This window comes from Scyliorhinus canicula, chromosome 22 (assembly GCF_902713615.1).
Source record: "Scyliorhinus canicula chromosome 22, sScyCan1.1, whole genome shotgun sequence".
NCBI lineage: Eukaryota > Metazoa > Chordata > Chondrichthyes > Carcharhiniformes > Scyliorhinidae > Scyliorhinus > Scyliorhinus canicula.
In genome coordinates this window covers 24,819,035-24,844,633 of record NC_052167.1, presented here as the reverse complement: position 1 = coordinate 24,844,633, position 25,599 = coordinate 24,819,035, and positions in this window count along the sequence as shown.

Genomic DNA, 25,599 nt, shown 5'->3' with positions numbered 1-25,599 from the left:
CAACCATCTCAAATTTAGCAACACAAAGGACAGAACAGGACCCCCCTACTATTTTTATTCGTTCATGGGATGTGGGTGTCGTTGGCTGGGCCAGCAGTTATAACCCATCCCTGGGGGTATTTTAAGAGTCAACAACATTGCTGTGGATCTGGAGTCATATGTCGGCCATAGAATTTACAGTGCAGAAGGAGGCCATTCGGCCCATCGCGTCTGCACCGGCCCTTGGAAACAGCCCCCCCCCCCCCCGCCCCCACCCGCAAAATAGAACATAGAACATAGAACACTACAGCGCGTACGGGCCCTTCGCCCCTCGATGTTGCGCCGACCTGTGAAACCATCTGACGCCTATCTGACCTACACTATTCCATTTTCATCCATATGTCTATCCAGTGACCACTTAAATGCCCTTAAAGTTGGCGAGTCTACTACTGTTGCAGGCAGGGCGTTCCACACCCCTACTACTCTCTGAGTAAAGAAACTGCCTCTGACATCTGTCCTATATCTATCACCCCTCAATTTAAAGCTATGTCCCCTCGTGTTGGTCATCACCATCCGAGGAAAAAGACTCTCACTGTCCACCCTATCTAACCCTCTGACTATCTTATTTGTCTCTATTAAGTCACCTCTCAGCCTTCTCCTCTCTAACGAAAACAACCTCAAGTCCCTGAGCCTTTCCTCGTAAGACCTTCCCTCCATACCAGGCAACATCCTAGTAAATCTCCTCTGAACCCTTTCCAAAGCTTCCACATCCTTCCTATAATGTGGTGACCAGAACTGCACGCAGTACTCCAGGTGCGGCCGCACCAGAGTTATGTACAGCTGCAGCATGACCTTGTGGCTCCGAAACTCAATCCCCCTGCTGATAAAGGCTAGCACACCATATGCCTTCTTAACAGCCCTATTAACCTGGGTGGCAACTTTCAGGGATTTATGTACCTGGATGCCGAGATCTCTCTGTTCATCTACACTACCAAGAATCTTGCCATTAGCCCAGTACTCTGCATTCCTGTTACTCCTTCCAAAGTGAACCACCTCACACTTTTCCGCATTAAACTCCATCTGCCACCTCTCAGCCCAGCTCTGCAGCTTATCTATGTCCCTCTGTAACCTATAACATCCTTCAGCACTATCCACAACTCCACCGACCTTCGTGTCATCTGCAAATTTACTAACCCATCCTTCTACACCCGCTTCCAGGTCATTTATAAAAATGACAAACAGCAGTGGCCTCAAAACAGATCCTTGCGGTACACCACTAGTAACTGAACTCCAGGATGAACATTTGCCATCAACCACCACCCTCTGTCTTCTTTCAGCTAGCCAATTACTGATCCAAACTGCTAAATCACCTTCAATCCCATACTTCCTTATTTTCTGCAATAGCCTACCGTGGGGAACCTTATCAAACACCTTACTGAAATCCATATACACCACATCAACCGCTTTACCCTGATCCACCTGTTTGGTCACCTTCTCAAAAAACTCAATAAGGTTTGTGCAGCATGACCTACCCTTCACAAAACCGTGTTGACTATCGCTAATCAACTTGTTCTTTTCAAGATGATTATAAACCCTATTTCTTATAACCTTTTCCAACATTTTACCCACAACCGAAGTAAGGCTCACAGGTCTATAATTACCAGGGTTGTCTCTACTCCCCTTCTTGAACAAGGGGACATTTGCTATCCTCCAGTCTACCGGCACTATTCCTGTCGACAAAGACGACATAAAGATCAAGGACAAAGGCTCTGCAATCTCCTCCCTGGCTTCCCTGAGAATCCTAGGATAAATCCCATCTGGCCCAGGGGACTTATCTATTTTGACATTTTCCAAAATTGCTAACACCTCCTCCTTTTGAACCTCAATTCCATCTAGCTTGGTCGACTGAACCTGAGTGTTCTCCTCGACAACATTGTCTTTCTCCAGTGTAAACACTGACAAAAAATATCCATTTAACGCTTCCCCTATCTCCTCTGATTCCACACACAACTTTCCACTACTATCCTTGATTGGCCCTAATCTTACTCTAGTCATTCTTTTGTTCCTGATATACCTATAGAAAGCCTTAGGGTTTTCCTTGATCCTATCCGCCAACGACTTTTCGTGTCCTCTCCTCGCTCTTTTTAACTCTCCCTTTAGGTCCTTCCTGGCTAACTTGTAACTCTCAAGTGCCCTAACTGAGCCTTCATGTCTCATCCTAACATAAGCCTTCTTCTTCCTCTTGGCAAGTGCTTCAACTTCCTTAGTAAACCACGGTTCCCTTGCTCGACAACTTCCTCCCTGCCTGACAGGTACATACTTATCAAGGACATGCAGTAGCTGTTCCTTGAAAAAGCTCCACATTTCAATTGTACCCATCCCCTGCAGTTTCCTTCCCCATCCTATACATCTTAAATCTTGCCGAATAGCATCATAATTGCCTTTCCCCCAGCTATAATTCTTGCCTTGCAGTATATACCTATCCCTGCCTGGAGAGAGGGGCAAAGACAAATTGCACAGTTTCCTGTCGGTGGATTGGGCAGCCGATGTTGCTGATGGCTGCTTTCCCATAAAGCCTTTCCAAGCCAAAGCAAACACGACACTCTGTTCCTCCGCATATTCATGCAAAGCAAGGTCAAGGGTATTGGCCCCAATACAAGACTGCCCGAAAGTCAGCTGTGAGTGAGGGCCTGCAGAGGGCAGGTGACTGACTTTGCCATGGCGCCCATTTATCCGTCAGTGTCTCCATTCGCGAACAGCGAACTCCCCCAGTTAGAAACATAGAAACCAGGAGCAGGAGTAGGACATTCCACCCTTCGAGCCCGCTCCACCAGTCACAGAATCACAGCGGTTAGCACTGCTGCCTGACCGCGCCAAGGCCCCGGGTTCGATTCCGGACTCGGGCGACTGTCTGTGTGGAGTTTGCACTTTCTCCCCGTGTCTGCGTGGGTTTCCTCCGGGTGCTCCGGTTTCCCCCCACGATAAATTGACCCTTAGTGTCCAAAGTGAGGTTGCGGGGTTAAGGGGATAGGGTGGGGGGAGTGGGTCTAGGTAGGGTGCTCCTTCAGAGGGTTGGTGCAGACCCGATGGGCAGAATGGCCTCCTGCACTGTCAGGATTCTATGAATTTGTTCCGGTGCAGAAGGAGGGCAGCACGGTAGCATTGTGGATAGCACAATCGCTTCACAGCTCCAGGGTCCCAGGTTCGATTCCGGCTTGGGTCACTGTCTGTGCGGAGTCTGCATATCCTCCCCGTGTGTGCGTGGGTTTCCTCCGGGTGCTCCGGTTTCCTCCCACAGTCCAAAGATGTGCAGGTTACGTGGATTGGCCATGATAAATTGCCCTTCGTATTGGGTGGGGTTACTGGGTTATGGGGATAGGGTGGAGGTGTTGACCTTGGGTAGGGTGCTCTTTCCAGGAGCCGGTGCAGACTCGATGGGCCGAATGGCCTCCTTCTGCATTGTAAATTCTATGATCTATGAGGCATTCGGCCCATCGTGTCGTGACCGGTTCTCCAGGTGAGCGCCATGACTTAGTTCCTTGCCCTTCCCCCGAACCCCTGAACATTGTTTCTATTCAGATATTAATCTAAAGCCCTCTTCAATGCCTCGATTGAACCTAAGACCATAAGACATAGGAGCAGAATTAGGCCACTCAGCCCATCGAGCCTGCTCCGCCACTCAATCACGGCTGATATTTTTCTCATCCCCATTCTCCCCATAACCCCTGATCCCCGTATTGAACAGCACGGTGGCATAGTGGTTAGCATAAATGCTTCACAGCTCCAGGGTCCCAGGTTCGATTCCGGCTTGGGTCACTGTCTGTGCGGAGTCTGCACGTCCTCCCCGTGTGTGCGTGGGTTTCCTCCGGGTGCTCCGGTTTCCTCCCACAGTCCAAAGATGTGCGGGTTAGGTGGATTGGCCATGCTAAATTGCCCGTAGTGTCCTAAAAAGTAAGGTTAAGGGGGGGTTGTTGGGTTACGGGTATAGGGTGGATACGTGGGTTTGAGTAGGGTGATCATTGCTCGGCACAACATCGAGGGCCGAAGGGCCTGTTCTGTGCTGTACTGTTCTATGAACCTGCCTCCACCACACTTCCAGGCAGCACACTCAAGACCCCAACCACTCGCTGCGTGAAAAAAAACCCCTCATGGTTTTGAACATCTCTCTCAAATCTTCTCTTCGCTTTCTCCTCTCCAAAGAGAATACACCCGCCCTCTCCAATATATCCCCACAATTTCTCATCCCTGGAACCATTCTTCTGAACCTCCTCCGCCATGAAGGCCAGTTCATCCTCAATCTCAACGCCATACTGCTGCACTCCCCCCCACGGAAGGTAAAATGCAGGTGCAGCAGGCAGCACAGAAGGCAAAAGCTGGCCGTCATTGCGAGAGGATTTGAGTACAGGAGCAGTGAGTACAGGAGCAGGGTTTACATATAGAATTTACAGTGCAGAAGGAGGCCATTCGGCCCATCGAGTCTGCACCGGCTCCTGGAAAGAGCACCCTACCCAAGGTTAACATCTCCACCCTATCCCCATAACCCAGTAACCCCACCCAACACTAAGGGCAATTTTGGACACTAAGGGCAATTTATCACGGCCAGTCCACCTAACCCGCACATCTTTGGACTGTGGGAGGAAACCGGAGCACCCGGAGGAAACCCACGCACACACGGGGAGGATGTGCAGACTCCGCACAGACAGTGACCCAAGCCGGAATCGAACCTGGGACCCTGGAGCTGTGAAGCCATTGTGCTATCCACAATGCTACCGTGCTGCCCCTTGCCTTGCTGCAATTATACAACGCCTCCGTGAGGTCACACCTGCAATATTGTGTATAGTTTTGGTCTCCTTCTCTGAGGAAGGCTGTTCTTACTCAAGATGGAGTGCAGAGAAGGCTTATCAGACTGATTCCAGGGATGGCGGGACTGACGTATGAGGTGAGATTGAATCGGTTCGGATTGTATTCACTCGAGTTCAGAAGAATGAGGCAGGAATCTCAGAGAAATCTATAAAATTCTAACAGGACTGGACAGGGTAGATACAGGAAGGATGTTCCCTGATGGTGGGGGTGTCCAGAACCAGGGGTCACAGTCTGAGGATACGGGGTAGACCAGTTAGGACAGAGGTGAGGAGAAATGTCTTCACCCACAGAGTGGTCGGCCTGTGGAATTCGTTACCGCAGGAAGTAGTTGAGGTCACAACATTGCATATGTTCAAGAAGCAGTTAGATATAGCACTTTGGGTTAAGGGGTTCAAAGGATATTTACATAGAATTTACAGTGCAGAAGGAGGCCATTCGGCCCACCGAGTCTGCACCGGCTCCTGGAAAGAGCACCCTACCCAAGGTTAACACCTCCACCCTATCCCCATAACTCAGTAATCCTACCCAACACTAAGGGCAATTTTGGACACTAAGGGCAATTTATCATGTCCAATCCACATAACCTGCACATCTTTGGACTGTGGGAGGAAACCGGGGCACCCGGAGGAAACCCACGCAGACACGGGGAGGATGTGCAGACTCCGCACAGACAGTGACCCAAGCCGGAATCGAACCTGGGATTCTGGAACTGTGAAGCGATTGTGCTGTCCACAATGCTACAATGGGGGAAAGCAGGATGAGGGTATTGAACATGATGATCAGCCATGATCATAATGAATGGCGGAACAGGCTTGAAGGGCCAAATGGCCTTCTCCTGCTCCTATTTTCTATATTTCTATGCCCTGAGACACCTTTAGCGTCTAGAAATTTCCTCCATAAATATATTCAGTGTCCCCGCAACCTTCTGCAGTAGAGAATTCCACAGGTTCGCCATCACCTGAGTGAGGCAATTTCTCCTCATCTCAGTCCTAAATGACCTACCCCACATCCTGAGACTGTGACCCCCTTGTCCAAGACACCCCGCTGTGCTGGAAACATGACGGAAGACACAATGATTAGCAAATTAATGGTGGCGGAACAGGAGCGTCTCCAAAGAATTACTGAAAAGTTGTTCAGTAAAAATCTGATCAAGTTGGCCCAGAGTTTTGACATCTTTACATCCAGAGATACCCACTATTCAGCCACAGACCAATCACGCGGCTTAAAATGGCACAGAATTGTGGGTGTAGTTGAGTTGCCTGCAAAAACAAAATACATCCAGTTCTCCTCAACCTTGAACATCAAAACCTTCCATCTAAACGAATCTCTGACAGAAAACTAGTCACGCACTTAGAATATTGCGTACAATTCTGGTCACCACACTACCAGAAGGTTGTGGAGGTTTTGGAGAGGGTGCAGAAGAGATTTACCAGGATGTTGCCTGGTGTGGAGGGTATTAGCTATGAGGAGAGGTTGAATAAACTCGGTTTGTTCTCACTGGAATGACGGAGGTTGAGGGGCGACCTGATAGAAGTCTACAAAATTATGAGTGGCATAGACAGGGTTGATAGTCAGAGGCTTTTTCCCAGGGTGGAAGAGGAAATTAATGGGGTCTTAAGGTGCGAGGGCCAAAGTTTAGAGGAGATGTGCGAGGGAAGTTTTTAACACAGAGGGTAGTGGGTGCCTGGAACTCGCTGCCGGAGGAGGTGGTAGAAGCAGGGATGATAGTGACAATTAAGGGGCATCTTGACAAATACATGAATAGGATGGGAATAGAGGGATGCGGACCCAGGAAGTGTAGAAATGAAATGAAAAATGAAATGAAAATCGCTTATTGTCACAAGTAGGCTTCAATGAAGTTCCTGTGAAAAGCTCCTAGTCGCCACATTCTGGCACCTGTTCGGAAGGCTGGTATGGGAAGGTTTTGGGTTAGATGCTCAGCATGGTCGGCGCAGGCTTGGAGGGCCTAAGGGCCTGTTCCTGTGCGGTACTGTTCTTTGTTCTTTTGTTTTGAATCAAATTCTCCTCCCTCTACCCTGCGCTGTGCCCTGTTTGTTTGAAGCCACTTCCACGTCGAAGAAGAAGCCACGTTAAAAATTAAACATCTCTCATCCAACACTGTCTCATTGCTGTTCCTGTGGGATCTTGCAGTGCGCAAATTGGCTTCTGCAATTCCTGCATTACAACAATGACCACACTCTAACTAAAGCACTCGGTCGCTGTAAGCCGTTCGAGACATCCTGAGATTGTGAAAGGTGCTCGAGAAAAAGTAAGATAGTGAACGGATGTCTCGTCCGTAATTAAGAGGGAGGATAGTCATTAACATTGGTGACGGAAAAATGATGGAATCCCTCCAAAAGAAGAGGATAGAAGAGCATCCAGAAATGAAAACTATAGGCCCGAATTCTCCGATCCGAGTTGGAATTTGGCAGTCAGGTGAAGCTCCATTCGCTGCAACAGAATCCCGCTGGCGTGAACAGATGGAGAAATCCGGCCATAATAATGAATAGTCGGCATGGGTTTTGAATGGAAAAGCCTGGCTTGACCAAGCCTATTTAATTTTATGGGACAGTAAATAAGAGGGTAGACAAGGGTAACCGAGTGGATGTAAATTATCTGGATTTACAAAAGGCTTTTGATAAGGTGCCCCATGACAGACTAATGGAAAAGGTCAATAATGAGGAGTCAGGGGGCAAGAGGCAGAATGGATTGTGAGCCAGCTGCAAGGCAGAAAGCAGGGAATGGGAATAAAGGGTAATTGTTCGGAGTGGATAAAGGTGGGAACTGATGTTCCGCAAGGATCGGTGCTGGGACCACTGTTGTTCACAATTCACACTATTGATATTGGAATCAAAAACATGGGGCTGGATTCTCTGATTTTGAGCGGAGGATCTGTGGCGTTTTACGTAGAAAAAAAATTGATGAAGCCCCCTCTCCGATCCTGCAACCCGTGAGGAGCTAGCAGCTCAGCTCCAACGATACAAATGGCCAGATAATGGCCTTGCATGCGGACACGACGACCTGCAGTGGTCGCGCCATAAAACGTCCCTCCAGATAGTGCCCCCCCTGGCCACCACCTGGCCACACCCCCCCCCCCCCCCCCCTCACCAGTCCCCTCAGCCCTCCCGGAAGCCCCCTCCCCACTCCCCCCCGCCCCACCGGCCAGCAGCAGGGCTACCGCCCAACTGTGGCAACGCTGGACGCAGTCCGCAGCCATCACGCCGGGTTCCCGACCGCTGAGACCGCACGTCAACCGCGTGAGCGGGCACGTGGCCCGTCGGGGGCGGAGCACCGGGGGGAGGGCCTTCAGGTGACGCGCTAAAGCCGTCCCAACGCCGCGCGACGCGATGATGCCATTTCGGAGGGGGGGGGGGCGGAGCATACAAAACCTGCGTCAAACAAGCGGCGCCCCCGAATTCAGCGTCAAACGGGATTCCCCGCCCAATCGCCGATTGCGGAATCGGGGAACGGAGAATCTCGCCCACTATTTCTAAATTTGCAGGTGGACTGACATCAATAAATCTGCAGAACAGGCAAATAATTGGCAAATGAAGTTCAGCGGAGATCAACGTGAGATGGTAAAGTTTGGCAGGAAGATCAGGGAGGCCATTTATCACACGGAAGCCTCAAGTCCAGGTGAGGTAGAGGAACTACGGCGTCTTGGAGTTCGAATGCACCAACCACTAAAGGTTGAGCCGCAGGACATTAAAAAAGCAAACCGAGCTCTATTTCTAGAGGGACAGAATTGTAAAGCAGGGAAATAATGCTAAAGCTGTATCAAAATTTAACTCGACCACCCTTGGGTTTGAATTTTACAGCGAGTCCCCACCGCGGATCATTAAAGTTGGGGGCGTACTTGCTTCCTCTTGGTGGGCTCGCCCCCACGACCATTAAATGCTCGCCCTTCATTCGCCCCAGAGATCCGCCAGCCAATCTGCGGGCTGGCAACCTCCATGCCTCAGCAGCGCCCCCAGGAGAGGTGGCCGCTGTTGGGATTGCGGTGATGCCGAATGGGAGGGGCAGAGCGATGGAGTCAGGATGCAAGGTGGGCTTGGGACTTTGCCAGGATCTGACTGGCAGGTTCCACCAAGGAGGATTAAGATGTGCCATAAAGGATATCCCCACCACACTATCCCATCCTGGTAGCCAGGCTTCACCTGCCAGGCGTGGGACCAGACGTAAACAGCAGTGGTGTCCAGGCGTGGACTGCTCGTGCTGTGAGTAACATCTCAGTGACAGCACAAGGTGACACTTAAGTGGCCTCACCCACCCCTGGGATGAGTAGGTGCCAGGAACAACAGGCATCGTGCTCAATTATTGATGGTTCTAATTCACCGCTCCTGCCCCAACATCAGCTCTAACTCTTGATTAATAAGGGATCAGGGGTTATGGGGAGAAGGCAGGAGAATGGGGATGAGAAAAATATCAGCCATGATTGAATGGCGGAGCAGACTCGATGGGCTGAGCGGCCTAATTCTGCTCCTATGTCTTTTGGTCTTATGATTCTACCTGTACTTATTGGAGTTTAGAAGAATGAGAGGTGACTTTATTGAGACATACAGGATGCTCAGGGGGCTTAACAGGGTAGATGCTGAGAGACTGGGCCGGATTCTCTCATCCTGAGGTCAAGTGTTGGCGTCGTCGTAAACGCCGTCGCATTTTACGCCGGCGTCAACAGGCCCCCAGGAGCAGCGATTCTGACCCCTACAGGAGGCCAGTACTGGCAGCTGGAGCGGCCCACGCCTCAAATGGGCGCCGCGGGCCTGCGCATGCGCGCAGTGGGACCGGCGCGATTGCGCGCATGCGCGGTGGCTTCCTTCTCCACGCCGGCCCCCCGACGCAACATGGCGTAGGGCTACAGGGGCCGGCGCGGAGCAGAACAGGCCCCCAGCCCGAGAGGCCGGCCCGCTGATCGGTAGGCCCCGATCGTGGGCCAGGCCACAGCGGAATCTCCCCCCGGGGTGGGACCCCCGCCCCCGAAAGGACACACGCCGAGGGTCCCAGCGGGTAAGACCACACATAGACGGCGCCGGCGAGTCTCAGATTTTTCTTGTGGCCACTCGGCCCATCCCAGGCATAGAATCGGCGGGGGGGGGGGGCGGGTAGAGTGGCCGCCGACTGGCGCCGTGCCGACGCCAATCCCGCAGATTCTCTGTTCACCGGAGAATCGGCGGACCGGCGTTGCGCGATTCGCGCCCGGTCCGCCGTGGGCTGAGAGAATCCCGCCCACTGTCTCCTCTTGTGGGAGAGTCCAGGACCAGAGGGCATCATCTCAGAGTAAGGACCCATTGAAGACAGAGAGGAGGAGGAATTTCTTCTCTCAGAGGGGAGTGAATCTGTGGAATTCTTTCCCGCAGAGAGCTGTAGAGGCCGGGTCGTTAAGCTCAAGGCTGAGGTCGACAGATGTGGCAGCGTGGCCTGTTCAGAAACACTCGTGGACCACGTGACGGGCCCTGAACCAATGGGAATAGAGCTTGTTAGCCGATCAGCTGTTTATCTGGCTGGTGCGGTTTAGTCAGAGTTAGTCTGGGAATCATCCAAACAAAACATGAATGGAGTTCTCAGCTAAATAAACCACTGTTATGATTAAACATTGCCTCATCAATTGCCTTATAAATTAATATTGGCGACGAGAATAAATCAAGGCTGTTGAAGGGAAAATCAAGGAAAAGGGGGAGGGGGGTGGAATAGTCTCTTAGAGTCCTGAAAATGTAAAAGATAATCAGCAGTTGATGCCACTACTCATTGAGCAAGTCCCTGGCAACAGAGATGGGAGATGGGTGTCAGAATTTTGGGATTCCGGAACTGAGGGATAATCCTTCCTCTGGTAGGAGCGAGTGTGCACTCCCTCACTCCCAGTGGGAAACAACCTATGCAGCCCTCGAGGGAAAACAGAGACTCCCTCCCCCCCCCCCCCCCCACCCCCCACCATCGAATGACGCGCGTCCGAAAAGCACGCAGCTGGGGGGGAGGGGATGGGAGAATCACGCCCGATTTGATCCCTTTGCAGGTAAACTGCTGTGCCCTTTATTCATTACACGGTGCGGTGGAGAGTTTCAGAGGCAGTGAGCAGCTGTCCCTTGACTGTGTGCGTGACCCCTGTTCCTTAACCGAGTGTTCAAGGTCACCAGAACCATGTGGGGACAATTACAGATAAGAAAAATCTACACAACACATCTGCGCAGAACATACTGGCACCATGACAAAAAAAAAGGAACGAGTTGGAGATATGAAGTTCCGTGGCATCTGAAATGTCCCAAAACATTGTGTGCTCAAATATCTCTGAGGTGCAACTGTGGAGGTAAACATGGCAGCCATTTAGTACACAGTGAAATTTCACTCAGACCCATTCAGACGGGCCCCTAAACCAGAATTAATTCTCTTCAACCCCATGCATCTCCCTCTCCAATTTAAGGTGTTAGTGAGGCCACACCTGGAGTATTGTGTTCAGTTTTGGGCTCCTTACTTGAGAAAGGACGTACCGGCGCTGGAGGGTGTGCAGAGGAGATTCACTAGGTTAATCCCAGAGCTGAAGGGGTTGGATTACGAGGAGAGGTTGAGTAGACTGGGACTGTACTCGTTGGAATTTAGAAGGATGAGGGGGGATCTTATAGAAACATTTAAAATTATGAAGGGAATAGATAGGATAGATGCGGGCAGGTTGTTTCCACTGGCGGGTGACATCAGAACTAGGGGACATAGCCTCAAAATAAGGGGAAGTAGATTTAGGACTGAGTTTAGGAGGAACTTCTTCACCCAAAGGGTTGTGAATCTATGGAATTCCTTGCCCAGTAAAGCAGTTGAGGCTCCTTCATTAAATGTTTTTAAGGTAAAGATAGATAGTTTTTTGATGAATAAAGGGATTAAGGGTTATGGTGTTCGGGGCGGAAAGTGGAGCTGAGTCCACAAAAGATCAGCCATGATCTCATTGAATGGCGGAGCAGGCTCGAGGGGCCAGATGGCCTACTCCTGCTCCTAGTTCTTATGTTCTTATGTTCTAAAATCAGGCTCCTAGTTTTGGGTCATCCTTCCTGATATCTCTTGCTTTGTCCCGACATTGATTATTATTTGACAACCTCTTGCCTCTTCAGATAACTTTCAATCTGAAAGAAAGTTCCCGTCGCCTGGTCAACATTTTGCCTGTTGTGGCCAAGACGCTGGGAAATCTTCCTGTTCCTCCTTTAAGCCAGAATCCCGATATCATTCCCATCAAAACAGAACATTGGGCGGGGTGGGGAGGGGGGGGGGTTTAATGTTTCCTCCAAAGGGCGGCACCTCAGACCGTGCAGCCCTCCCTCAGTGACTCCCAACACTTTCTCACTCCAAACGAACTCAGGCAGGCTAACAGGATTTGGCTGAAAGTTCGAATACCTCAGCCAATTAATCATGCCAAAGGCTGATTCCTAAAGATCAGAAGGAAACATAGACGACAGGAGCAGGAGTCGGCCACTCGGCCCTTTGAGACAGCTCCAGGGTATTGACAGTACCAAGGCGGTATCGAGAATGCTCTGATTGCTGGATTTCAACTTTTTACAATTTATATAAATGGCTTGGATGAAGGAACCAAAGATATTGGCCGGAATTCTCCGGTATCCGGCGGGCGGCATACAGGGTGTAGTGTTAATGAGGTCAGTCAATAAGAGGGTCGTTTAGGAGTCTGGTAACAGCGGGGAAGAAGCTGTTTTTGAGTCTGTTCGTCCGTGTTCTCAGACTTCTGTATCTCCTGCCCGATGGAAGAAGTTGGAAGAGTGAGTAAGCCGGGTGGGAGGGATCCTTGATTATGCTGCCCGCTTTCCCCAGGCAGCGGGAGGTGTAGATGGAGTCCATGGATGGGAGGCAGGCCCGTGTGATGGACTGGGCTGTGTTCACGACTCTCTGAAGTTCTCTCTGAAGTACGGCCCGTACCGGCGCCAAAGAGCGGCGTGAACCACTCCGGTGTCGAGCCGCCCGGAAGGCGCGGAATCCGCCGCACCCTCGGGGGCTAAGGCGGCGCTGGAGTGATTGGCGCCGCCCCAACCGCCGCCGAAGGGCCTCCGCCGGCCGGCGCTAGTTGCCACATGCGCAGGAGCGCCAGCTTATTCCCAGAACCGCTGGGCGTGTTTCCTACCCATGCACAGGAGGTTTCTTCTCCAGGGAGTTTTACAGAGGCCGAAGTGGTGGAAAAGAGTGCAGATCGGTGGGCCCCAATCGCGGGCCGGGCCACCATGGGCCCCCCCCCCCAGGGGCCAGATCCCCCCCCCCCCCCCGAGGACTCCGCGGGCCGCCCGCAGAGCCAGGCCGCCGGCGGGACCAGCTGAAAACGGGCGGCCCATCGCGGAATGGTGAATCGCCGGGGGTAGGGGAGGCCGCTGCCAACGTCCCCCGACCGGTGCGATTCCCGCCCCCGCCGTAAAACCAGCGCCGGAGAATTCGGCAGCTGGCGGCGGGGCGGGATTCACGGCGCGCCCCGGCAATTCTCCGGCCTGGCGGGGGTCGGAGAATCCCGCCCATTGTTGCTAGGTTTGCTGATGGCACAGAGGTGGACAGGAAAGTAAGTTGTGAAGAGGACATAGAACATAGAACAGTACAGCACAGAACAGGCCCTTCGGCCCTCAATGTTGTGCCGAGCCATGATCACCCTACTCAAACCCACGTATCCACCCTATAACCATAACCCAACAACCCCCCCTAACCTTACTTTTTTATTAGGACACTACGGGCAATTTAGCATGGCCAATCCACCTAACCCGCACATCTCTGGACTGTGGGAGGAAACCGGAGCACCCGGAGGAAACCCACGCACACAGGGGGAGGACGTGCAGACTCCACACAGACAGTGACCCAGCAGGGAATCGAACCTGGGACCCTGGAGCTGTGAAGTATGTATGCTAACCACCATGCTACCCTGCTGCCCCAAACATAAGGGATACAGATAAGTTAAGTGAGTGGAAAAAACTCTAGCGAATGGAGTAGCGTGGGAAAGTGGGAAATTGTCCGTCTTGGAAGTGTGGTAGCTCATCCCCTTTCAGGGGGGTGGGGCTGGTGAACCATGTGTCCGGCTCGGGGCCAATCCCATGGGAGTGTACGAACCCCAGCCAATAGCGAGGAAACGCGGGCCTGGGCCGTGTGGACCCCAGAGCTGGAGAGCGAAGACCAATCTTTAATTGCTTTGTGTCTGTATATATACCAGCCCCTCCCTTTCGCTGATACACCCCTTTGTTACTTCTGGAAGCCTCCAGTGTTGTCTCAAACCACGACAGGCAGGAAGAATTAAAAATAAGCTTATTATCTAAATGGTGGGAGATTGCTGAGCTCTCAGATGCGGAGGGATCTGGGTGCCTGAGGGAATGACTCACAAAAGTCTACTGTGTAGGTACAGCGAGTAATTAGGAAAGCCAATGAAATGCTATCGTTTATTGTCAGATGTACTGAGTACAAAAGTAGCGAGGTTAAGCTTTGGGCATTGGTAAGACCACATCTCGAGTATTGTGCACAATATTGGTCTCCTTATTTAAGGAAAGATGTGGCGACACAGTGTTTGGTTCGGTTGGCTGGAGAGCTGATTTGTGTTCCCAACAGGGCGGGTTCGATTCCCGTCCCAGCTGAGATTTTTCATGAAGGCCCCACTTTCTCAACCTCGACCCTCGCCTGAGGTGTGGTGACCCTCCGGTTAAATCTCCCCCTCAAAGGGGAAAGAAGCCTATGGTCATCTGGGACGATGGGCACTTTGCTTTTCTTGATTTCACAATCAAATTCCTCTTCATTACCACCCCATCAACTGCCTTAAATATATATTCCCTCCATCACCAACACACAGCGGAAGCCGTGTGTACCATCTACAAGATCTCTCCAAGGTTCCTCAAGCAGCTCCTTCCAAACCCCGGCCACTACCATCTAAAGGGACAAGGGGAGCAGAGACCTGGGAACCCCACCCAAGTTCCCCTACAAGCCACACTCTATAATAATAATAATCTTTATTAGTGTCACAAGTAGGCTTACATTAACACTGCAATGACGTTACTGTGAAAATCCCCTAGTCGCCTGAGGGAGAATTCAGAATGTCCAATTGACCCAACAAGCACGTCTTTCGGGCTTGCGGGTGGAAACCGGAGCACCCGGAGGAAACCCGCGCAGACACGGAGAGAACGTGCAGACTCCACACAGACAGTGACCCAAGCTGGGAATCGAACCTGGCGCTGTGAAGCAACAGTGCTATCCATTCTGCCACCATGCCACCATCCTGACTTGGCAATTATCACCTTTCCTTCACTATCACAGGGTCAAAATCCTGGCTCTCCCTCCCTAACAACACTGTGGGTGCACCGGGCAGCACAGTAGCACAGTGGTCAGCACTGCTGCCTCACAGCGCCAGGGGCCCGGGTTCAATTGCGGCCTCGGGTCACTGTCTGTGAGGAGCCTGCACGTTCTCCCCGTGTTTGTGTGGGTTTCCTCCGGGTGCTCCGGTTTCCTCCCACAGTCCAAAGATGTGCAAGTTAGGTGGATTGGCCGCGATAAATTGTCCCTCAGTGTCCAAAAAGGTTAGGTGGGGTATGGGGATAGGGCGGGGGCATGGACCTTGGTAGGGTGCTCCTTCGGAGGGTCAGTGCAGACTCGATGGGCCAAAATGGGATTCCACGATACACCACATGGACGGTATCGATTCAAGAACGGAGCTCAGCACCATCCTCTCAAGAACAATTAGGGATGGGCAATGAATGCTAACCTAGCCAGCAACGCCCACATCCTGGGAAAGAACGAGACAAAATAAGACGGCTGTTCCATATTGATTCACTTGTGATACTGAAGCCGGCATCTGACATTTATAGCTCACTCTGGGGACTTGGACAATGTGGGACTGGCTGTATTTATCATCTCGTTCTAATGGCACCGAAAAAGATGATGGTGAACACTCTTCCTGGCACACTGTCATCCCTGTGATGATGTGACTAGTGCAATGGAATTAGGGAGGGAATTGCACAATAAGGACCTCTTAATAGATCCATTCATTGCTATGTATTGTGACAGGTCTGTTCACACGGATGCCCCGGGAAGCAAATATTTCCCTGACTTTGAAGGCAGGTAAGAACCCGGAGGAGTGCGTCCCCTATTGACCAATCACGCTTTTGAATGTTGATTTGAAATTGTTGTCAACGGTGTCGACAGGTCGGTTAGAGGGAATTCTCCTGTTGATCAGTGGGGAGGACCAGACTGTGTTCATAAGGAGACTGTTTTCTAGTAATGTCAGGAAGTTACTGAATGTGAAAGTATTCCAGAAGCAGGCGTTGGATGGATTCATGGTCCCCTTGGTGCCAAGAAAGCTTTTGACGGCGTGGAGTGGAATTACTTAATCTATGCGTTGCGGAGATGTGGCCTGGGTGAGGGCTATGTTAAGTGGAGTCAGGTGTCGTCCCATGAGCCTCATGAACGAAATTAAGAACTAGGAGCAGGATTGGCCATCTGACCCTTCGAGCCTGCTCCGCCATTCAATGAGATCATGGCTGATCTTTTGTGGACTCAGCTCCACTTTCCGGCCCGAACACCCATAACCCTTAATCCCTTTATTCTTCAAAAAACTATCTACCTTTATCTTAATAACATTTAATGAAGGAGCCTCAACTGCTTCACTGGGCAAGGAATTCCATAGATTCACAACCCTTTGGGTGAAGAAGTTTCTCCTAAGCTCAGTCCTAAATCTACTTCCCCTTATTTTGAGGCGATAGAACATAGAACATTACAGCGCAGTACGGGCCCTTCGGCCCTCGATGTTGCGCCGACCCGTGAAACCATCTGAAGCCTATCTAACCTACACTATTCCATTTTCATCCATATGTCTATCCAATGACCACTTAAATGCCCTTAAATTTGGCGAGTCTACTACTGTTGCAGGCAGGGCGTTCCACACCCCTACTACTCTCTGAGTAAAGAAACTGCCTCTGACATCTGTCCTATATCTACCACCCCTCAATTTAAAGCTATGTCCCCTCGTGTTGGTCATCACTATCCGAGGAAAAAGACTCTCACTGTCCACCCTATCTAACCCTCTGACAATCTTATATGTCTCTATTAAGCCACCTCTCAGCCTTCTCTCTAACGAAAACAACCTCAAGTCCCTGAGCCTTTCCTCGTAAGACCTTCCCTCCATACCAGGCAACATCCTAGTAAATCTCCTCTGAACCCTTTCCAAAGCTTCCACATCCTTCCTATAATGTGGTGACCAGAACTGCACGCAATACTCCAGGTGCGGCCGCACCAGAGTTTTGTACAGCTGCAGCATGACCTTGTGGCTCCGAAACTCAATCCCCCTGCTGATAAAGGCTAGCACACCATATGCCTTCTTAACAGCCCTATTAACCTGGGTGGCAACTTTCAGGGATTTATGTACCTGGATGCCGAGATCTCTCTGTTCATCTACACTACCAAGAATCTTGCCATTAGCCCAGTACTCTGCATTCCTGTTACTCCTTCCAAAGTGAACCACCTCACACTTTCCCGCATTAAACTCCATCTGCCACCTCTCAGCCCAGCTCTGCAGCTTATCTATGCCCCCTAGTTCTGCTTTCACCCGCCAGTGGAAACAATGCATCTATCCTATCTATTCCCTTCATAATTTTATATGTTTCTATAAGATCCCCCCCCCCCCCCCCCCCCCCCCCCCGCATCCTTCTAAATTCCAACGAGTACAGTCCCAGTCTACTCAACCTCTCCTCGTAATCCAACCCCTTCAGCTCTGGGATTAACCTAGTGAATCTCCTCTGCACACCCTCCAGCGCTAGTACGTCCTTTCTCAGGTAAGGAGACCAAAACTGAACACAATACCCCACCTTATACAATTGCAGCATTACCTCCCTAACCTTAAACTCCAATTCTCTAGCAATAAAGGACAAAATTCCATTTGCCTTCTTAATCACCTGTTGCACCTGTAAACCAACCTTTTGTGACTCATGCACCAGCACACCAAGTGGCATCTGCAAACTTGGACACATTGCCCTTGGTCCCCAACTCCAAATCATCTATGTAAATTGTGAACAATTGTGGGCCCAACACGGATCCCTGAGGGACACCACTAGCTATTGATTGCCAACCAGAGAAACACCCATTAATCCCCACTCTTTGCTTTCTATTAATTAACCAATCCTCTATCCATGCTACTACTTTACCCTTAATGCCATGCATCTTTATCTTATTCAGCAACCTTTTGTGTGGCATCTTGTCCAAAGCTTTCTGGAAATCCAGATATACCACATCCATTGGTTATCTACCGCACTGGTAATGTCCTCAAAAAATTCCACTAAATTAGTTAGGCACGACCTGCCCTTTATGAACCCATGCTGCGTCTGCCCAATGGGACAATTTCTATCCAGATGCCTCGCTATTTCTTCCTTGATGATAGATTCCAGCATCTTCCCTATTACCGAAGTTAAGCTAACTGGCCTATAATTACCCGCTTTCTGCCTACCTCCTTTTTTAAACAGTGGTGTCACGTCTGCTAATTTCCAATCCGCTGGGACCACCCCAGAGTCTAGTGAATTTTAATAAATTAATTCTGGTGCATTTGCAATTTCCCTAGCCATCTCTTTTAGCACTCTGGGATGCATTCCATCAGGGCCAGGAGACTTGTCTACCTTTAGCCCCATTAGCTTGTCCATCACTACCTCCTTAGTGATAACAATCATCTCAAGGTCCTCACCTGTCATAGCCTCATTTCTATCAGTCACTGGCATGTTATTTGTGTCTTCCACTGTGAAGACCAACCCAAAAAACCTGTTCAGTTCCTCAGCCATTTCCTCATCTCCCATTATTAAAACTCCCTTCTCATCCTCTAAAGGGCCAATATTTACCTTAACCACTCTTTTTTGTTTTATATATTTGTAGAAACTTTTACTGTCTGTGTAAGTTTACTCTCATAATCTATCTTACTCTTCTTTATAGCTTTTTTAGTAGCTTTCTGTTGCCCCCTAAAGATTTCCCAGTCCTCTAGTCTCCCACTAATCTTTGCCACTTTGTATGCTTTTTCCTTCAATTTGATACTCTCCCTTATTTCCTTAAATATCCACGATCGATTTTCCCTCTTTCTACTGTCATTCCTTTTTGTTGGTATAAACCTTTGCTGAGCACTGTGAAAATAGCTCTAAAGGTACTCTACTGTTCCTCAACTGTTTCACCATAAAGTCTTTGCTCCCAGTCTACCTTAGCTAGTTCTTCTCTCATCCCATTGTAATCTCCTTTGTTTAAGCACAAAACACGAGTGTTTGATTTTACCTTGTCACCCTCCATCTGTATTTTAAATTCCACCATATTGTGGTCGCTCCTTCCGAGAGGATCCCTAACTATGAGATCATTAATCAATACTGACTCATTACACAGGACTAGATCTAGGACCGCTTGTTCCCTTGTAGGTTCCATTACATACTGTTCTAGGAAACTATCGCGGACACATTCTATAAACTCCTCCTCACGGTTGCCTTGACCGACCTGGTTAAACCAATCGACATGTAGATTAAAATCCCCCATGATAACTGCTGTACCATTTCTACATGCATCAGTTATTTCTTTGTTTATTGCCTGCCCCACAATATCGTTACTATTTGGTGGCCGATAGACTATTCCTGTCAGTGACTATTTCGCCTTACCTATTCCTGATTGCCACCCAAATGGATTCAACCTTATCCTCCATAGCACCGATGTCATCCCTTACTATTACCCGGATGTCATCCTTAAATAACAGAGCTACACCACCTCCCTTATCATCCACTCCGTCCTTCCGAATAGTTTGATACCCTCGGATATTTAACTCCCAGTCATGACCATCCTTTAACCATGTTTCAGTAATGGCCCCTAAATCATAGTCATTCACGATGATTTTCTCCATCAACTCATTTACCTTATTCCGAATACTACGAGCATTCAGGTAAAATACACTTATGTTGGCTTCTATACCTCTGTTTTGAATCTTAACACTTCGATCAGTACCCTCTCCGAAGTTATTTTTCTCTTAACTTTTCTCCTAATTTTCCTTGTCGTTGAACCCATATCTTCATGTAACAACCCGCCGCGTCGCTTTCCATTTATGTTTTTACTTCCTGTTTTGTTCCTTTTAGTATTACTGGGCCTATTCAGTGAGCTCCCCTCAGTCACTGTACCTTGTACTGTCGCCCTTTTAGATTTTTGACTGTGGCTTCTCTGCCTTACACTTTCCCCCTTACTGCGTTTTGTTTCTGTCCCTGTTTTACTACCTCCCAACTTCCTGCATCGGTTCCCATCCCCCTGCCACATTAGTTTAAACCCTCCCCAACAGCTCTAGCAAATAGACATCAGTCCCAGTCCTGCCCAGGTGTAACCCTTCCAGTTTGTATAGGTCCCACCTCCCCCAGAACCGGTCCCAATGACCCAGGAATCTGAAACCCTCCCCGACACCATCCCTTCAGCCACGTATTCATCCTATATATCCTGTCATTTCTACTCTGACTAGCACGTGGCACCGGTATTAATCCTGAGATCACTACCTTCGAGGTCCGATTTCTTAACTTCCTTCCCAGCTCCCTGTATTCTGCTTTTAGGACCTCATCCCTTTTTTTACCTATGTCGTTTGTACCGATGTGCACCACAACCACTGACTGTTCACCCTCCACCTCCAGAATGTCTTGTACCCGCTCCGAGACATCCTTGACCCTAGCACCAGGAAGGCAACATACCATCCTGGAGTCTCGTTTTCAGCCACAGAAACGGCTGTCTATTCCCTTACAATTGAATCCCCTCTAACTATTGCACTATCACACTTATCACCCCTCCCCTCTGCAGCAGAACCAACCATGGTGCCACGAGTTTGACTGTTGCTGTTTTTCCCTGAGAGGCCATTCTCCTCAACAGTATCCAAAGCGGAATATCTGTTCTGCAGGGGGATGGCAACAGGAGATTCCTGCACTGCCTGCCTCGCTCTCTTGCTCTGCCTGGTGGTCACCCATTCCCTTCCTGCCTGCGGAGTCTGAGCCTGCGGTGTGTCCAATTCTTTATATGTGCTATCCACAATACTCTCCGCCTCGCGGATGCTCTACAGTGTCTCCAGCCGCCGCTCCAGCTCGGGCTTCCAGGAGCTGTAACTGGAGACACTTCCTGCACACAGGCTGAATGGTTATAGATCTGAGAATTCTGATCTTCAGAGGGAGACGGGGCAGGACTGTCCCCTGTCCCCCTCGCTGCACTGGATGTAGAGCTTCTGTCGGAGGCTATGAGGCCACATGAAAATGAAAACGAAAAATCGCTTATTGTCACAAGTAGGCTTCAAATGAAGTCACTGTGAAAGCCCCTAGTCGCCACATTCCGGCGCCTGTTCGGGGAGGCTGCTACGGGAATTGAACAGTGCTGCTGGCCTGCCTTGGTCTGCTGTCAAAGCCAGCGATTTAGCCCTGTGCTAAACAGCCCCTTGAGCCCAACATCCCGTGATATCTGGCTGTGCTGTGGGGGGAAGCAGGATAAGATCACGCTTTTTGCTCAAGATGTGCTGCTATTTGTGTTGAACCCAGAGGTTACAATTGCCGCTACCATTGACGGGGTAGATAGATTTAGCGCCTTTTCCAGTTATAAGGTTAATTTTACAAAGTCGGAAGCTCTGTTGGTGGGAGAGCTGAGGTGTAAGCCAGCGCCACCCCCCCCCCCCCCCCTTTGCTAATTTTCTTTTTAGGTGGCCTCCATGAGGATTCACTCATCTGGGTGTTGCAATTACCCCCTTGATGCGACCATCAATTCACACGAGATGGAGAGTTGAAGTGAACAGTGGCTTTAATCAACTAGAACAGTGCCAGCCTGCGACTGCTCTGCACTGAGAGCCGCCTACAGGGCGTCCCTCCCCTCAAGGGGGCGGAGCAATCGGTGTAATACAGTACAATGGTCCATAGGTGGAGCCCACATGGGCAACAGTGTGGTACAATGTAGTACAGTGGTGAATGGTTACCATAATATGTTTACCACATTCACCCCCTGTTAAAAAATTGAAGTCTGGCGTGGGTGAAGGGCTCACAGGTTGAGTCTGTCCAGCGCCCTAATCGTGCGCTGTGATCACCTGAGCTCTGGTTTTGCAGCGGGTACGGGTGTCGAACTCGTCGGTGCGGGCACATGTGTGGACTCCGGGAGCATGTCTTCTGGAGCTTCATCCCTGTAGGTCGCCGATGGAGGGAGGGGGTATAGGAGGGGGTGTGGAGGCCATGCAGGGGTGGGGGCGCTGTTCGGTGTAGATTGGGGGAGGAAGGTGATGGTAGGGGATGGTTGCGAATAGCGGGGGAGGGTCGACCTTCAGGGTCGCGAGGCTACAAACAGTGAGGGGGGGGTAGGGGCCCGCCGACGTTTAGGGTCAGGCTCCTGAGGTTGCACTGGAAGTCCAGTCCCAACCGAAGAGGAGCGTAGAGATCGGGGAGTACATATAGTTTAAAGTTAGCGTATTTGGTACCCTGTATCACGAGGTTCATGACAGTGTACCCCCAGATCTGCACTGATTCCGATCCGGAAGCGGGGGAGATTGTTTGAAGTACGGGGGAGATTTGGAGCAAACAGCGCCTTACCGTGTCTGGGTGAACTAAGCTCTCCGTGCTCCCGGAGTCAAACAGGAAGGGCGTTTCATGCCCATTGACCCGGACAGTCATCATGGAGTTCCTGAGGTGCTTTGGGCGTGACTGGTCTAGGATAACCGCGCGGTAGTGAGTTGCAGGGAGCTGGCGTGGTCAGAGGTGCTGGGGTGGTCCCAAGATGGCTGCCCCCACGTGTCGGGTGGCGATGAAGATGAGGCCAACATGGTGTGTAGAGTGGAAGATGGCTGCCCCCACGGACAACACGAGGTGGGTGACGCGTCCGAAGGGGACGGAGCCGGCAGGCAAGCAGCCACGCTGCGGGATCTGCGGGCCTGTGAGTCTGAGAGTTGGGCCTGTGGTTTGGAGGACCTGGGCCTGGCCAGGCAAGCTTTGGCAAAGAGTCCTTTCTTTCCGCAGTCGCTACAGTTTGTGTTCCGAGCCAGGCAATGCTGCCTCGGGTGCTGGCTCTGGCAGCAAAAGTAGCAGGGCAGCTCCCCGGGATGGGCGGGCAGCCATGCGGCACAGGCCTGGGGAACTCTCTGGTCGGGAGTCCACGAGGGGGTCGCGTGATCGGAGGGGAAAGCGTGGGGCTCTGGAATGCTACTTCTAAGGAGGTGGCTGGTTTAACCGTCTCTTCTAGGTCGAAGGCGCCGTTCTCGAGCAGGCGCTGTCTGACATTGTTGGACTGGACTCCCACCATGTAGGTGTCCTGGATGGCGAGTTCCAGGTGTTTTGAGGTGACGGCCTTGTAGTTGCTGCTTCGCGCGAGGACTTTGAGGGCGCGTAGGTACTCCTCCAGCGATTCCCTGGGGCATTGGCGGCGAGTAGTGAGTAGATGCCGCATGGACACTTCGTTCAGCGGCCTCACGTATTGCCGCTTCTGCACCGCGAGCGCGTCTGCGTATGTGGTCGCTTCCTCGACTTGCACGGAGATTCAATGGCTCACCCGGGCGTGGAGGAGGCTCAGCTTCTGATCGTCGGTGACAGAGGGCGAGGAGGAGGCGGCGAGGTAGGCCTCGAAACATCAGAGCCAGTGTGACAAAATCCCTTTGGCTTCCGCGGCCTGTGGCTCAAGTTCCATTCGGTCAGGTTTGAGGGCTGCTTCCATCGCGATGTTGTAGTTGATTAAATTGATGCGACCATCAATTCACACGAGACAGAGAGCTGAAGTGAACAGTGGCTTTAATCAACTAGAACAGTGCCTGCCTGCAACTGCTCTGCACTGAGAGCCGCCTACAGGGCAGCTGCTCTATATGCCTCCCCTGAGGGGGCGGAGCCTGGGCGGAGCCCACAAGGGCACCAACATGATACAATCGGTGTAGTACAGTACAATGGTCCATAGGTGGAGCCCACATGGGCAGCAACACAGTACAATGTAGTACAGTGGTGAATGGTTACCATAATCCGTTCACCACACCCCTTTTCCAAACAACTCTATGGGCCAATTGCCCTCAGTTAATTGCATCTATTCAATGGAACTTGACTTGTTGGTCCTCCCTATCAGTATCATGGCGTGGTAGGATAGCTTTGATTAAGATAAATGTGTTGCCCAGATTGCTGTACCTCTGGCAGATGTTGCCAAACCTGCTGTTTGCTTGAGTTTTGAAGGGAATTAATGGAATGATCAGCGCATTTATCTGGAATAAAAATAGGTCTTGTCTAAAGTTCACCAAGCTAGAGCTCCCCAAAATGAGGTTTGGGGGTAACGAATATTAGACTGTACCAATTAGCCCTTTGATCTTAGTTTTCTAAGGGACTGGTTTAGGAAGGTGCCCTGCTTCATTTAGCTCCAGATTGAAGCAATCCAGTCCAATCAGCTTTCTTTTTGCAGGTCTTGGTATTTCATGGGGACATTAGACCGGGTTCTTCTCCGTGCACAAATCCTCCTGTTATTAATACTCTGAGAGTGTGGAGGATGACCCACCAACTGGAAGGGAGGTCTACACTGACTTTCGCTCTTTCTCCCATTCAGGGTAGCCTGGACTTCCTACCAGGTCTCACGGACCATGGATTCGATACTCGGAGAGATAGCGGCATTTGTAGGGTAGGAGATATGGTGGCACAGCAGCACAGTGGGTAGCACTGTTGCTTCACAGCGCCAGGTTCGATTCCCAGCTTGGGTCACTGTCTGTGTAAAGTCCGCACGTTCTCCCTGTGTCTGCGTGGGTTTCCTCCGGGTGCTCCAGTTTCCTCCCACAAGTCCTGAAAGATATGCTGTTAGATAATTTGGACATTCTGAATTCTCCCACGGTGTACCCGAACAGGCGCCGGAGTGTGGCGACTTGGAGCTTTTCACAGTAACTTCATTGCAGCGTTAATGTAAGCCTACTTGTGACAATAAAGATTATTATTATGGTCAGCGGTGCCTCCTTTCCATACTTTGAGCAGCTATGCCGATAATGTGTCATCCCACAACACTCCATATTTAAGTGTCTGCTACTTAAAGACTTGATCGTTAACAAAACAACTTTGCGACTTAACTCTTCTATTTCCCTGGTGGAAAAAGACCCTGATTTCTGAGGAGCCTAGACAGTTAATTAGCAGGGTTTATGATTCCTTGTGTTCTAGATCCTGTGTTCGCACATTGGGTACCTTGCAGTCCTGAGAAGATCCTTGGTAAGTAATACTGATGAGGGGACACTGGGTAGAATATGGGATTATGCCAATAACATTTTGGTATGCAATAGACTGAAGGAGATTCAATTTAAGACACTGCTCCGTTTGCATATCACACGGAGTGTGAGACACAGACTCGATCCTGCTATATCCCTGATGTGCCCAAAGGGGCTGGTTTAGCTCAATGGGCTAAATCGCTGGCTTTTAAAGCAGACCAAGCAGGCCAGCAGCACGGTTCGATTCCCGTACCAGCCTCCCTGGACATGTGGCGACTAGGGGCTTTTCACAGTAACTTCATTGAAGCCTACTTGTGACAATAAGCGATTTTCATTTTTTTTTCTCATTTTTCAAGTGTCGAGGTTGATTGTATACATTGCGTATGATTATGATTCAATCTTATTGGTCCGGTGTGGTTAAGGAGAATGAGAGGATATTTGACAGCTTAGAAATTGATCCTTTGTTCCTAATTCTGGGTCTTCCAGATAGGATATTGGTGCTGATGAAAAAAGGCTGTGTAGCAGCCTAACTTATGCAGCTCGTAAAGATATCCTCTGCTGCTGGATCAATGTCAAGTGTCCCTCAATTCAAAACTGGCAGAAAATAG